This window comes from Phalaenopsis equestris, unplaced genomic scaffold, assembly GCF_001263595.1.
Source record: "Phalaenopsis equestris unplaced genomic scaffold, ASM126359v1 Scaffold000765, whole genome shotgun sequence".
In the NCBI taxonomy this organism is placed as follows: Eukaryota; Viridiplantae; Streptophyta; class Magnoliopsida; order Asparagales; family Orchidaceae; genus Phalaenopsis; species Phalaenopsis equestris.
In genome coordinates, this window is record NW_018165205.1 from 1,292,110 (window position 1) to 1,302,606 (window position 10,497).

At 33.9% G+C, this 10,497-nt stretch overlaps 1 protein-coding gene across 2 annotated transcripts in view; it reads right to left on the bottom strand.

Moving 5' to 3' along the window:
- Window positions 1–10,497, bottom strand: part of LOC110031054 (DNA-binding protein SMUBP-2) — a 37,077-nt gene that overhangs the window by 15,518 nt on the left and 11,062 nt on the right. The window lies entirely within an intron of this gene.

Below are 10,497 nucleotides of genomic sequence, written 5' to 3' on the forward strand. Positions count from 1 at the left end.
CTCCCCTTTCTTCCCCTACACCTCTCCCTACCGCCCCATGCTTCTAACCCTCAAATCAGCCACTAGCCCTCTTTCCAACCTATCCTACAACCCTCAACCCTTCCCTTTCCCCTTGCCACTTCGCTGACACCACCACCGCCCTCAGATCTTCGCTTCCAGTCCTAGTCGTAGACGGTTGTTGTTGTTGGGTCGTGCCATGTTTCTGTTTTGAATTGTATGAAACCCTAATTCAGCTGCTAATAAGATTTTATCTTAGTTTCTACTGATTTTTGAACTAGTTCCAGTATCAAAAGGCTTTTTACCAAGCCTGATTGTCATAATGAATGGTCATAAACGGTGCAAAATAGCACCTGCTAGAGTGAAAAGCTGAATGTGGCACATTCTGATCACCTTAAGTGATACATGGTGCATGTACGTGATTTATTTGCTACATATGCATTATGAAATAATGGACATGGAGCATGCTTAGGGATGTAAAAAATTGATTTGACACGTCAACTTGACTCGAATCTAGTTCGGGTTGAACAAAATAATTTTTTGGTCAGGTTCGGGTTAAAAGTCTTAAACCATTTAATTTTTTGGATCGGGTTAATCCGAAATTGATCTGACTAGAAAAAGCTTGACCTGAACCCGAATTTGCATTTAATATACTTAAAATCATATACTATAGATAAGTTATTTAATTTGATTAAAGTTGGTAATGTCTCGGTGGCCTTACATAGCCTGTTAGCCATCAACTTTAAAATTTAAAAAAAAAAAAATTGCTTCATTTCAGCAAGCTAAAACCAAATTAATTGTCAGCCGAAACCATTTGAATTTAATCTTTATAAATCATTACTTAAATCGGTATTTTAGATTATCATCTTAGATTTACATTGTATGCATGTTTGATAAATTTATGCTCTTAATATGTAATCATGCCATTTTTGCTTTATGAAGCCATTTCTCTTAAATTGTTGATGCATTAAAATTATTATTAATGCATTAAAATATTAATGATTATTAATATAATTTGAATATTTAAAAATACTGCATGCATGCCACATGCCAGCGCATTGGCTCTTGAAAACTCAATTGGATGCATTATCAACAAGTGATGCCACATCTAACGTAGTTATACTCTGAGAAAATTATGAGCCCTGATAATGATAGAACTAAATTATGATGCTCATTGAAGTACTAACAAAAACTAAGATGTTCCAATTAAGAGATAAAAATTGAAATATCGCATATTCTGAATTCAAATTTTTAGAGCTAGCTAATTGGGCATGCCAATCTGAGCTTTGCAGGCTGCATTGTGTCAATTTATTTTATGCTAATGAAAATAAATAAAGCTGATTTATTCAACATAAATCATCCAAAAAAATCAAGCAGAAGACACTGGCATATAACAATTTTTCCAACAGGTAAGTCATCTAGGTTTTTGGTTCTGACCTACTTAAGAAAACAGTGAAATCTCCTCACTATTTAATCCCTATGGTGAGCTGCCCATTTCAGGTTCACGGACTGTCCAACAACACTAACCACATCATAACTTTTTTAGTTACTCTCCATTATTTTCAGCTTATTTATTTGAGTGGCTCAGGTAGGCACCCAAGCCATCAAAACACAATTTCTAGATGCAACATACAGGTTATGTGGGACTCCATAATTTATTAAGGCAACGTTTAGAATGGGATGCACAATGAAAAACATAAAAATTCATAATTCCTAATTTCCAATCATTAATTTAAGCAAAAATAATATCCTTCGATGCAAATCATCAAACAAAGTTCATTCTATCTAAATGATAAAAAAAATTCAAAATTGCAAATCCACAAGAAATCTGAGAACCGATATAAAAATTATTATTGATATATATTATACATGTAATGTTATCATGTCTTAAAGTGTTATGATCAGTTCATGGTTTTAATCTCCAAATGCTATTTTATGATTTTGAGATGCAATTGAAGGTCAAATGCTCCTAGTAATAAAGCTATTAAATAATAGTGTATGCAAATAATAATAATAATAACAAGATATATAATATAGCCAACTGGGAATGTCTTGTGCTCACATGTAGGGTTTTAATCGAGCCGAGTCGAGTATGTCATTATTTCGACTTGGCTTGATCGAATTATAAGTTATTCATGTTCAATTCAAACTTGAGACGAGCTTTCACATATATGTTCATATTTAGCTTGCTTAAAACTTTTTATGTTCATACTTGATATGTACTTGATTTGTTTATATTAATTGAAGAACAAAAAATTTGAATGAGTATTTAATTTTATATATAAATCTAGAAAATAAATTAAAATTTTGAATGAGTACTTAATTTTTTATATAATACTATTAATAAATGATTTTAAGAATTTAATTAAATAAGCAATTGAATATTTTTTAAAACATTTAACTATTTTATAATAAATAAATAAAATAAAATATAAATTGTAAGTAAGTTTTCTTGCAATCAAATAACACAAATAAGTACTAATAAACTAGTTTATTAAAATAAAAAATTTTGCATCAAATTTATGAGCATATTGATATTAAATTACAGTATGTTATTATTAAATAAGTTTTAGTTAATCAAATTTATATAAATAATATATCTTATAGGTATAGAGCATTTTATAAGTTAATTTTAAACAACAAATGAGTTTGTTTAAGAACATTAGCAGATGAGTTGTACTATGTCCAAATTTGATTCATTTAAGCTTCAAGTTTTTAAAAATTATTCAAACTTTTTTATTTACTAATTCGAACAAACATGTTTTAATATTAATTGAGTCGAGTTCAAGTAGTTCATCAAGTGCATTGGTTCATTTACAACCTACCCACATGTTTATGAATCAAATATTGTCACCAATAAGATGGCAGGCTATGAGTTGTGCCCGACTCGTGCAATAAGAGTCACTAAAATTAGCAAACACAGGAGGTACACGTTGCTTGTGTTGACTAGTTATTTATCAAATAGAGACAAGTTAGGTTTACTACATGATAATATTATAAGGGCTCCTAAGATGAAAAGTATAGTTATACTCATAATCTAAAATCCAAACCACTTTAAGATGTGATCAACGATAAAGATGATAATATTTAAATACTTCGATCATACCTAGGACATCAAATGTTATGACAACTATTCTGATCACTCGAATCTATCCCATAAAAGTGATTGTTATATTAAATGCCATATTTATGTATAGATCTATTAGTTCATTGTATAGTCCAATGATTTCCATGCATATGGCTCTTATTAATATTCAGAATATATATGCTTTGGATGGTTATGCAAAATGAATTTATTTTAAATAGTGTGATGTATGTAAGAAGTCATTTCTTGTCCATGAGTAGTCGTTCTTATTTTAGGTTACCATAATTAATTTTGTGAAATGGTAAATCTAACACGTGTGTTGTTCCTCCTTCCATTTGTTGACTTTATTTTCAAGGTCATTACATTTTCCTAGGATCCTAGGATCCTAGGATCCTAGGATTTAGCTCTATGATTTCTTATTGACTATCTTAGAAAACTAGAATTGATACCCATCATTTTAGAAATTCCAAAAAAACACTTCCTATTTTTTCTGTGATCTCTAGCATTTATAGCACAAATTCATCGTCTTATGTACGAGCGGTTAAGGGTTATTATGTGAAGACTCAGGAAAAAGTTCCCAATAGGATTTCAGGCCCTAGGAAAACATCGTCATGACTTTTTTCGTCACGTACACACATTAAATGCACAAAATTCACAAAATTGCATGAGGTCGGTCTTCAATTGAGCCTAAAGGATGGGTGAAAATGCAAACTTCTCTGGATAACCTCCGACGACAAAATGGACTGCGCCAACGCGTCTGGGATACCAATTTTGGTAGGAAAAGACACCCATATTGTCATACTTTCGACACGAGAAAATTGGCAAGCAAATCGATGAATTCGTCAAAATGACCTCCGACGGCGAAACAGACCGCGCCAGCGCGTCCGAAATGTCAAAAATACCTAGAAAGGACATCCATATTCGATAAGTCACGACGCACGAATAAAACACAAATTCATTTTTTTTTTTTTTTCAAAAATATTAAAAACTCTTTATAAACTTTACCCCTAAATTATAATTACATTAAACCCTAAGCCCTATTTACGACTCCACCCGCGCTCCTCTCTGTTCGACCCATTCACAGGTTCGAACAAAGTTGCGCTCGTCTCGCTCCTCCTCGCTCGTGCCCTAGCTTCCACGGTGGATCCATGCGACTCCCGTCTTCTTCCCGTCTCTTCCCCTTCTCTACGTGGCACGGCAGCCGTTCGGCTCTCAAATTGGGGGAGGCGGGCTGGCCGACCCTTCACCTTCTCGAGGCTATACGTTCTCATTTATGGTGTCGTTTCCTTCCTCTTTCTCGATTGGTTGGCTAGGGCGGCGAACAGGTGGCTTTTTCTTTTCGTTTCTTTGGCTATGAGCTTACCTGGAGGATTAGGGATGTGTGTGCTTCTTTGGTCTTTCTTCTTGACAGAAAAAAAGGGAGGGTTTTTGAGAGGGGAGATTTTGGAAGAACTTTGTGTTTTCTGTCTTTCTTCTTCGCTGTTAAGAAAGTTACCTCTTTCTGTTTTCCTGTTCGAGAGATCTTCTTCCCCTCTGTTGTTCGAGGGTGTCGAGGCTTGGATTTGTCAAACCGTGAGCTGAAAATCGTGAGGAGTATTTGTAGGCTACTGTTGGAGTGGTTTTTTTGAATCTACCTTATACTTTCTTTGCTTTAAGTTTGCATAAAGAAAGAGGTATTCTTCTCCTCTCCTCTATTTTGCATTATTTCGGATGGCATGAAGTATGGAAGCTTATTTTGAAGTTTAAGCATGAATATTTGCTTAGGTTGGTGAGAAATGAAGCATATATATATGGGTTACTTTTACTTTTCTTTTGCTTGAAACATATGAAGGCATGGCTTCAATAGTCTAGAAATGCATTTTTATTCCTTTATAAATGTCTATGGAAAAATATGTTTGGGGGCTCATTCTTGCTTCTCTTGCTGTCCCTTGCTAGAATCCATGCTGGAAATTATTTCATGAGTTGGAAAGATGTGTTTAGGGGCTCATTCTTGCTTCTCTTGCTGTCCCTTGCTAGAATCCATGCTGGAAATTATTTCATGAGTTGGAAAGATGTGTTTGGGGCTCATTTCATGCTTCTCTTGCTGCCCCTTGCTAGAATACATGCTGGAAATTATTTTATGAGTTGGAAAAGATGTGTTTGGGGCTCATTTTATGTTTCTCTTGCTGCCCCTTGTTCGAATGCATGTTGGAATGAAATTATCAAAACTTTTATTGTTGATATTCATGCTTACAATAAATGGTGGTCTGGGTCTTGGCTTTTTTCTTTGGGATTGAATTGGAAGCATGCTTTCTGTTTTGTCCCATGCATTGGGTTCGGTTTCCCCCTGTGTTGAGCTCGGTTTGCCCCTTTCTTGGGCTCAGATTGGGCTCCTTTCGGTAATATATGAAAGTTGAAGTTTTTTTGCTGTTTTGAAATATAGATGGGCTTGGTTTGTCCTGGTATTGAGCTCGATTTATCCATGTGGGGTTCATTTTGGGCTTCTTTTGAATCAAGGTATACATGGATTTTTTTTTTTGGTCATGTTTTCCCCATATGGTTGGGCTCGGTTTTGGCTCTTTTAAATCGGAATTTTGGATAAAAATGTTTTCTGTTTTAGCTCATTTGGAGGGCTCGGTTTAGCCTTCATGCTGTTAAGTTTTGGTTTAAGTTTTGGCCCCCTCCCTGTACTGGCTCGGTTTATCCTTATGCTGGCTCGGTTTTCCCTTTCTGCTGGGTTCGGGTTGGCCTTTTACTAGGCTCAGTTTGTGCTCCTTTTGGTGAGTTATGTTGGTTAAAATTTCTTATATGTTTGGACTATTTCTTTGGGCTTAGTTTACCCCTTTGGTGGGTTCACTTTAAGCTTTTTTTGGTATTATATTTTGGTTGAAATCTCTTACTGCTCAGAATTGTCCCTTGGATTTAATTTGATATTTTTGCTGGATTTGGAGCTTGGCTGGGATTCTGGTTGTCTTACCCGTGGGCTCTCCTCTTCTTGTTGCCTTACCCGTAAATTTTCCTCTGTTTTGGTTCATAGGATTTGTAGCTTGGCTGTGATTCCTATTGTCTTACCCGTGAGTTCTCCCCTCCCTTATTGTCTTACCCGTGAGCTTTAACTTATGACCTCTTAGTGGAATAAATTGGGCTGGTAATTGTCTCTTTCTATTGCCTTGGTCATGGATATTTACAAGAATAATTTCATTTTAATGAGATGTAAAAGAAAAGGGAAAAGAGCTTTTGATCAAAGTTGGAATTGGTATTGGCATCGCTTTTAGAGATTTAAAGAGTTATTCCCTATGGATTATTCTCTCTCGCTTTGTGACATATGAAAAGTTCTTGAAACTTTATTTCGAGAAATTATGAATTTGATATAAATTGAATTCATAAAGGGGTTTGGAAATTCATAAAACCGCCATGGGTTGATCCATTTATGAAATGTGAGAAAATGATATCCTTCTAAGATTGATTCAAGGACCTTGAGACCCTATTTAGTGAAGTTTGAATTGCATTTTTGAGGCTTTATTCGTTAAAATTTGATTTGCATGTTGAGGCTTTCATATATCGATTTGAACATTTTAAGTGTTGATTCTTGGAGACACTTATGCACATTTTTGGGATTGACTCGATCATTTTTTTTATTTTTTTACGAATTTAAACGTCTTTAGACCGATGCATTCACAATTTTGTTTTAAGCTTTACAGATTTGACTTTGTTTTAAAAATGGATCGGTCTCCTTTTCGTTCGTTTTGTTTCCTTTTTTTTAACGGTCATGTTAAAAATGAGAATTTCCGATTTAATTATCTTCAGATATGATTCATGGTCTTAAGGAAAATATGAGGGAAAGAGAAAGGGAGAGAGGATTAAAAATGAAATTTGGTTCTTTAAGATGATAAAATCTAAGGAGGAGATAGGATAGCAAATTATTCACCGTTCTTTTTACATAAGAAAGATGAAATTGTAAATTGAAAGAATAGTTGAGGGTTGGAAGAAAGTGAGAGTTTAACAATGATTAGGGACATGGATTGAAAGAACAGTAAACCTGCACTTAGGTCCCTTAAGCTTTGAATAAACTTAAATCCAATTGCTCTAACTAGGATTGAAGTACACTTCACAACCCTCTTGCCAGAACTATATATTTACCCCCTAACTATAGGTTTACCCCTTAGGTTTTAGGAGTCTGGTAGCGAGCTAAGCTTGATTTAAAGATGTTCGATGATTAGTTGAAGGACACTTAATTGAAGTTAGACACTTTAGAACACTTCAGACCCAAATTAAAGAGTAGGTTTCCTAAGTCTTAGGAGCACACCTTGAGAAAGTTTATCCTTCTAATGTTCAAATGATCCTAAGAAGTCGGACATCTGACCCTAGTTCATAAGGACACTAGACACGAAGGTGCACTAGATTGTGGTTCATGACTGATTTAATTAAATCAAATAATGAAATTATTATCTTAATTTGACCAAAACTAAAACTCAATGCTCCGAGATTTGAGTTTGTCTTACACTCAGATCCTTCTTACACTCAGATCCTCCTGGCTACACTCAGATCCTCCTGGCGATTGGGGACATTCTCAATATCACATATAAATCTCATATTCTTGGTCTTTTATATGTGATATTGCATTTTGTTTTATTTGTTTGTGTTTTTCCTACGATTTACCTGTTTTTCTCAAGTTTTTTTAGGTCATAATTTCTCATTTTACACAGCGCATAATAACTAAACTTAAAGGAGCAACAAACCTCCCAGGTGTACAGATTTAATTTACATTACAACATTTTATTTCACAGCATGTTATATTATTCTCACAGTCTGTTATACTACTTTCTCAGCATGTTATACTGTATTTTCTTAGCACGTTATACTCTTCTTTCAGCATGTTATACTGTCTTTTCTTTCTATTGTACACTATACTGTTTTTTTTTCTTTTATACTGCATGTTTAGTTATTTTGATACACACTATGTCTTAGTTTATGAAAATCTAGTAGTTGTATAGAATTAACACTAAACCAGGAGGTGCTACTACGAGGAGCTTGGAGCGAACATTGTGGGCAGCACGACAAGGAACTTTAAGGTGGATCTGCAACAGCAAAACATCAAAACACATCACATAAACATCTTCACATCACCTATCATTTCATTTAGTTTAAATAACAACCCATAGGATCACCCTTTAGGCTTTTTGCACAACTCTGTTGTTCAATTATAAGTCTAACACTTTAGGATTCCGAGGTTACCGTGCGGTACGGTGTAAATCCTCCTATCTTTTTAGGTTATTTGCATAATCCGATATTGTGTAAACATAAGTCTTAAATCCTAAATAATTTGCAGGATTGAAATATCAAATTACATCATTTCAAAGACATAAAGTCAAACAATAGGATAGTTGGGAGTTCACCGGGGTTTTCCCCGGATCTGTGATATTCCCTACTTTTCTTCCCTTTGGATTCCTTAAATAATTGTTCCTATTTTGAGTCATTCCCATTTGGTTTTCCCATGTCCAATCGTGGAAACCTAAACTTTGAAATCTTGAAGGCAAAAACACCTGATCTTAATCGAGAGTTTTCTTAAGTGACCCCCCAGTCATTTAAGATGTAATTAACTATAGGAGTTTGACTCTGTAGAGAACCTGAAACCCAGATAAAATAAACCATATCTAATTTTTTATGTTAGGGAGTGGAACTTGTTGGCCTTTTTATAAAATATTTCGCAGACCAAAACGAATGCCATAAATTCTTTAGTTTAAGTTATTGAATCCCTATTACAAGTGATATATTTATTCTTCGGGATAAGTGTATTACTTGTAGTGTTATATTCAATCATCTAAACAATATAAAATGTGAAACCCGTTTGGTCTCACCTATTTTAAAATTAAAATGTTACTTTTAAAAATCAAAAAGGTTATATTCATATTTAAATTATTTTCAAAATCACAAAATCATCACTTTTGCAAATCACGAAGTTAAAACGGCCGACACCATTATGGCCAACCATTCGCAGCTTGGTACATCCCAACTCAAGGGGTGAGTTATGAGACTTCCTACAATAACTTTTAAGAAACTAACTATCAAAAAATACAATGCATTGGCGTAAATAATTATAAAAATATAAATTTTGGGAAGCTCGACTAATATTCCAAACTTTAATTTATCTCATTCTACTTTATAATAAAATCTAATTTTCAAATCCATATATCATTCCTCTCTTTTGATCTCCTTTTTACAAATTCACGTCCATTACTTTACTCAACCAATTTACTACTTCGTTGTTTCTAGCTTTCCTTCCACTATCTTTGTCTACTACTATTTATGTTAATTGTCAATTTTTCCTCTGCCCATGTGTTGGAATAAAGACTTCCATGTGCTGGAACTATGTATCAAAAAATTTTACTTAGCACATGGTGCTTGCTAGAATTCATGCGGGATGTATTGAAATTGTTAAATTTGACTAGTTCCCCTTCTATTCTAGAAGTTACCATATTTAGATCATTTCGAGTTAGAAATAGACTGTCATGTAATATCAATGTAATGATTCAATAAAATTACTAATTCTCTCTCAATAATTATGTTGTTAAAATAGGATTACTTGAGCACTTTGCATGCCTTGATGATAACTCTTGGGAGTGATTCTTCTTATACAGGTATATGGTCTGGATCTTCCAGTTGGTTATTTTTATCCTTAATCATTTTTCAATTCAAGTGTGTGCATGATTGTGATTTCGGCATGTTTGATATGTGTCGGATTCCTATCTATGTTCTTACATTGATTCTCTCAATATTTCTTGTGGCATTTCAATTTTTTTAAACTTTTACACTATCATTTGAACAAAAATGAAAAATGAATTTCAATGTTTTAAAAAGCGTCGAGGCTTACGCCTCTAGGCGCTACTCGAATTGAGACGCACAAAAAAAGTGTCTAGGCTTAAGCCTTAATTTCACCAATGAGACTTATGCATTTTTCCTCTAAGGTGTACGCCTCAAGGCTTTATACCCCGAGAAGTTTGAGGTAGTGTGTCAATCAAGTTATGCCAAAAAACGTATATTATATTCTATCATACATTTTTTATACAATATTTTAAATAGATCAAAAGAAAATTTAAGTATCAATACTTGATTTTTTATTGAATTATTCTTTTATTTTAAATTATATTGAATTTTAGATTAATTGATAGTAAGAAAAAAACTGTTGTGAAAATAAGATAGAATTAGATAAAATAAATATGATGATTCTTTTTAAGATAATAAAAGAATTAATACCAGAGTTAACCTAAACTACACTAGGAAAAGCAAATGTTATTATCGAAAGCAAATAGATAGTTACAGTCAACACATTTGAAAGGAAAAATACAACACACACGACACACAACTCGCGTTAGGGTGGATCCCGGGAAATGGTGGTGATGGTTAGGGGGCTCGGAGAGGTGGCAACAAGGTAGGGA